This window comes from Zea mays, chromosome 4 (assembly GCF_902167145.1).
Source record: "Zea mays cultivar B73 chromosome 4, Zm-B73-REFERENCE-NAM-5.0, whole genome shotgun sequence".
Taxonomy (NCBI): Eukaryota; Viridiplantae; Streptophyta; class Magnoliopsida; order Poales; family Poaceae; genus Zea; species Zea mays.
In genome coordinates, this window is record NC_050099.1 from 99462292 (window position 1) to 99468291 (window position 6000).

Consider the following 6000-nt stretch of genomic DNA (forward strand, 5'->3'; position numbering starts at 1 on the left):
GTGAACTTTGGCTCGGGCAGAACTTGAGAGTGCGTGGGGAGGTACGGCCGAGGCCTGGGGCTACTTTATAGGCACAGCACGGTGCACGGGCGGTCGTGGACCGGCGAGCGCGCGCGGGCGTGCACTGCGGAGCGCGGGTGCGCGAACTGGCGTGAACCGGGCGTGTCAGCCACGGTCGAACACGTGGAACCGTTGCTTCTGCCCGAGTTCTAACGCCGATTGGGCGCAAATCTTCACGAATTTGGGCAAGATCGCTGTGAAGGATTTGTTCCCCTGACTGTGCTTTGTCGTTTGTGTGTGGATGTTGCGCGGTTTTAGGCTAGGGACAGAGAGTTGTAGCGTCACCAAGGTGCCAGTGTCAGATAGTTGGGTTCCGAGGACAAACGGTGCCAAAGTCGTGCCAAACGGTTTTTGTTTGAGTTCAAATTTTTCCAGAGCGTGTTCAAGGAAATTTGGCATCACTTTGATATTTTGACTTTTTGGTTTCGAGTTTTGGAAAACAGGGAACACATTTGATCTTGCAAGAGGGTTCTGAAATTCAGAATTCAGAATTCTGAGTTTCCCATAGGGCATTGGTTCAAAGGGCTGATTTGGGGATTTTGGAAAATCCAAATGGCAAAACCTTCTTACTATATTTTGTTGGTTATTTAGTGCACTACAACTTTGTTATTTGGTTCTTACCAAAATTTTGTATTTTTCCCAAGCCTTTTCCCAATATCCCTTTATGTGCTTAAATGGTCCACTTAGGATTAATTAGGGTTTTAGAGTTCTTCTTACCTTGAGGTTCATGACATGATTAAGTAGAATTTCTTAAGATGAAAAAGACTCACTTTAACCTTTGTTATTAATTTCTGATGTTCATTCCTCTATTTGGTTCACATGTGATAATGGTTTGAGTTAGCTTAGAGAAGAAACCCTAGGTGACACTAGGGTGTCACAGCCTTCCCGCCTTAAAGGAATCTCGTCCCGAGATTCGGGTCGAGTCCTCTCGGGGTGAAGTGAGGGTTAAGGCTTGGTTGAAGGGGGTGATTTATTTGTTAAGGTTCTTCTTAGCAACTGCTCTTCGAATGTCATTCTCTTTGCAACTTCAGAAGGAAGTCCTTTTAATTTTTGTCTTACAATTAACTCTTTCTATATTTAGATCATTTTTCTGATATTTAGTGTCGGTGTTTCGGACCCACGAGGACCGTCAACCGACCAGTAAATTTGTTGCTGCGTGTCCCTGCCCAGATGGGTTAATGCAAGATGGAACACAAGAGGGAAATGTGGCTTATGTTATCTCGCACCGGGGTGCTCGTAGTAGGGGTTACAAGCGTCGTGAGAGAGCGAGAGCGAGAGCGAGAGAGCGAGAGCGAGAGAGAGTGAGAGAGAGAGTCCCTGCGTGCGTCCGTCTCTGCCTGTATTGTCTGCCCTGCCTCCCTCTATGCCAACGTGTGTCCACGTGAATGTCTCAACGTGAACCTTTTTTCCCCTCCCCCATGCAGGAAGGCCCTGGACATCCCCTTTTATAGATACAAGGAGATGCCCAGTTGTACAATGGGGGTGTATCTATGTGCTAACGTGGCTGGCGGAGAAGCGCCTCGAGCCCTGTACACGAGCTAACGTGGTCGTCGGAGAAGTGCCTTGAGCCCTGTAGGAGCACAATTGTCGGGCGACATGGATCCTGCTGACGTTGTCTTGCTTCCGTAGGGGGTTTGAGAGCAACCGTCGTCATGGGCGCACGCGGGGAACCATCATTACCTGTTACTGGAGTAACCTTAGATGGGACACTGGTCTTGTTCCTTCATAGCCTGAGGCAGCTAGCTAGGAGTAGGGTAATGATGTATCCCCTGTAGCGTAGTCGGTCCGAGCCTGAGGTCGGGCGAGGCGGAGACTTCTCCTGAGGCCGAGGCTGAGGTTGGGCGAGGATGTGACTCCTCCCGAGGCCGAGGCCTGGGGTCGGGCGAGGCGAAGACCTTCTCCTGAGGCCGAGGCTGAGGCCGAGGCCTGAGGTCGGGTGAGGCAGAGCTCCCTGTTGCGCCCGAGGTCGAACTCGTGGGAGATCGTGACTTAGTTTTACCCTGGTGGTTGACACAGTAGCCGGAGCGGGGCGGACAACGCTGTTTCCTGTCAGATCGGTCAGTAAAGGGGCGAAGTGACTGCGGTCACTTCCACCTTGCCGACTGAGGCACGCTTGTCAGGATAAGGTGTCAGGCGATCCCCGCATTGAATGCGCATGCGATATGATCGATTGGTGAGGCGATCTGGCCGAGGTTATTGCACGACAAAGTCTGCCCGAGCTGGGCTTCGGGTGAGCCGAGGGTGCGTCTGCTGACTGAGGGGACCCTCGGGCGAGGCGTGAATCCGTCCGGGACTACTGTTCCCGCCCGAGGCTGGGCTCGGATGAGGTCGCGTCCCTTGGTAGATGAGGCCCTGACTTGAACCGCGCTTTATCAGCCGTGTATGGTTTGTTTTGAAGATGTTTTCCAGCCGGATTAAGGAGCATTGGGGGTACCCCTAATTACGGTACCCGACAGTAGCCCCCGAGCCTCAAAGGGAGTGCGGGCACTCGCTTGGAGGTTCTGCCGGATTTTTGCAAAGGGGACCGGCCCTTCTCGGTTATATTTTGTTCCGATGGGTGCGCGCGAGCGCACCCGCCGGGTGTAGCCCCCGAGGCCTCGGAGGAGTGGTTTGACTCCTCTGAGGTCTTAATTCTTTTTGCGGTGCCTCTGTCGACCTTGTTGTTCCCTCATGCCGCCTGGCCGTAGCCTGGGTGCTCGGTCAGGCTCCGAGTTTTCACGCTGGTTTGTTGACGTGGTCAACGGTTTGGCCGTAGCCTGGTGCGAGAGCAGCCCCCGAGCCTCTGCACGGAGCGAGAGGACGATCAAGGACCGTGTCGACTTTTATTGTACGCCCCTTCGTCGCCTTTCCACAAGGAGGAAGGGGGGAAAGCGCCATGTTACCCTCGGGGGCACCGAACATGGTGTTTCCAGTGAGTTGCTAGCGGGTGATCCGATTGGACGCTCGAGCCCCGTTCGATAAGGGTCGGCTAGTGGCCTAGAGGCACACTCCAAAAGTACCTGCAGGTGATTTGCCGGACCCGGACCCGTTCGATAGGGTCCGAGGGCTCGATGCCTCCCTCCGGTGGGATTCTGTTACAAAATCGTTCCCGTTGGTCTCGGAAATGTCCTAGGATACCTCAGGAGCGTAGCCCGAGCCTCAGCCATGTAACGGACGTACCTAGGGTCATCCCTGACTCTGCGTGCTCTGAGGTGGCTGTCGAACCCTTCCGAGGGGCCAGCCTTCGAACCTCTGATCAGTAAAGGGCTCGGAGCCCGAGTGCTGTGGGGCGGTTGCCGAACCCCGGAGGGCGCAACCTTCGAACCCCTGATCAGTAGGAGGGCTCAGGGCCCGTTTCCTTCACTGGGAAGGATCCTTTTTCGAAATATCCCCTTTCCCGGTCCCTGTGGCAAGAGAGAGAGGGAAAGAAAAAGGACATGAATTTAAATAAGGTGGCGCACCTTTTTTGACGCGATCATCATGACGGAGGCGAAACGGCACCCGCTTCTCCTGCCGGAGGTGTCGCTTGCCCTGCCAAGGAGTTAATGCCATGGGACGGGCGATTCACGGGGCGTCTGTTGCGCGTGCGCGAGCCGTTCGAGGAACAGAAAGACGGTTTCACCTTCGAGTTTGAATTCCATGGCGGGTTCGGGCGAAGCCTTGGGTGGATCTCGCCCGGGCCTTTATATACCCGAAAGAGGGGCCGGTGGTGGTTCTTTACCCTGCCATTTGCGCTTGCCTTCTGCTTTGGTTTCCACAACCTAAGAGAGTAGTCAGAGAAAAGGAAACCACACACCTCATCCTTTCCGCCTCCACCACCTCCGTTCGGCGATGGCTGACAAGGTGACCGTCATTCCGCCGCGCGACTCGTGGCCTTTCTCCACCATCGCTGTGGAGGATCTGGAGGCCCTCGTTGCCGATGGTCTGCTCCGTCCCCTCTCCGATGGGCCACAGCCGGAGTGGATGGCCCCCGCGAGCGAGGCTGACCCGACTCCGCCGCCGGGGTATTGGTCAGTTTCACCCCCTTCCATGAGCGGGGGTTTGGAGTGCCAGTGAGCCGCTTCATGCGGGCGCTCCTGCACCACTACAGGGTGGAGCTGCATAACTTCAACCCCAACTCTATCACGCAAGCGGCCATCTTCGCGGCGGTTTGCGAGGGTTTTTTGGGGATTGACCCTCACTAGGACCTATGGACCCATCTCTTGTCCGCGGAATTCTTTGCCGCGACAACGGAGGCGAAGAAGGTCCGTATGGCGGTGCGGGCCGGCTGCTGCACCCTCCAGTTGAGGCCGGGGCGCACGCAGCAGTACATCCCTGCCTCCCTTGTGTCTTCGAACAAGGGTGGCAGAACCGGTGGTTTTATCTTCGGAATGACGGCGGGATGCTTCCGCCGTTTTATCAATGAGTGGTGACCGCCACCGGCATGAACTGGCGCTGGGGGGCCACGCGCGAGAACCAGGAGAAGCTCCAGCCTATTCTGCAGGCCTTGCAGAAGTTACGAGATGTGGGCCTTACCGCTGCGGGGGTCGTCACCGCCATCCATTGTCGGAGGGTGCTCCCTTTGGCAAAGCGGCGGTTGCGGCTCGCGGAGATGAAGCCAGGGGTCGATTCGAAGGGCTCGCGGATGTCCTCGACCTCCCTCTCCGCCGACGACCTCCTCAAGCGGGTAGTAAGTACGGTAGGGAGGCCGGATGCCGGCGCCCTTAGCCAGCCCGCGATGCGTCCCGACCGTGGGTATGTGTCCTTGGTAAGTGTCCGATCCTCCTTCTGTTTTGCGCCGAGTTCTCTATGCCTTTGATTCTTACTGTTGGGATTTTTGTTCGTCCCTAGGGGTTGAGGATTTATAAACCCGTCCGGCCACCGGTCCCAGAGGACGGTGCGGACCGAGCCACGCGGAGGCTTGCCGCGGAGAAGGAGAAGGAGAAGAAGGACGCTGTTGGGGACTTGTTCTCAAATGCTAAGAGTTAAGAACAAGGCAACATAAAAAGTGTTAAATGTTAAAGTCCTTCGTCCTTCAAGACATTATGTCCCTTCGGATATAATGAATTCTGGACGAAGGTTATGAAGGAAAAGACCTTCGTGATCTCGATAGATAATAAGGAAGAATACATGTATGAAATACAAATAATAATACAGATATTATCATCAACTTATTTTTATTTGCATTATCAAATTCATAATGACAAATTATAAATGTACCTTCGAATTGATGAAAAGTAAAGGTACAGGCGTGATGCAAAAAGCGAATGCCAAGTCAGCGTGAACAGTACGGGAGTACTGTTCATCCATTATAGGCACGGGACGCAGCCCGTGTATAATTACATTAATGCCCTTTACATTTATCAATAACTCTATAGTAATTCTTCAGGGTCTAATTTAGCTTTTCATCTTTAAGTCGGTTCCCCTTTTCTGCTGTCATGCCGAAGCTTATCTGCGCATAGCTTCGTGATCATCTTATCCTTCGTCACAATCGCCTTCCGTCCCACTCAAGCTTCGTCTTGACCATACTCTTGTATACCCGTAACCCGATTCCGATGACACCTGTTCACATATTTCACTTGGAAAACATTGTCAAATCATGTTTTTGAGGACCTTCGGAAGCCGAAGGCCCCCAACAGTAGCCCCTCGCAATATTAATTTGCTGGAATGATAAATTCATATTGCGACATGGACGAAGGCTTTAAGCCGAAGGTCCGAAAAAACACCTTCCCTTTGCTAGAATAGCAACAGTCTTTGACAAGCGGGACCCTCCAGTTTTCAACGCACTAGGTGTAGAAATAAGAGCTCACCACGAGTTGATTTGGCACACTTTCTTGCCATCTGCTCTTGCTCACCCAACTTTTAGCCTGTGCGCAACAACACTTGCTTGGCTTTTTAAATTTTTAAGCTTCAGTTTCGAGAGCACTTTCTCAGCGTTTGCGAAGATGTCTGAGGATAAGAAAACTGTTGCTGAATCGAAGC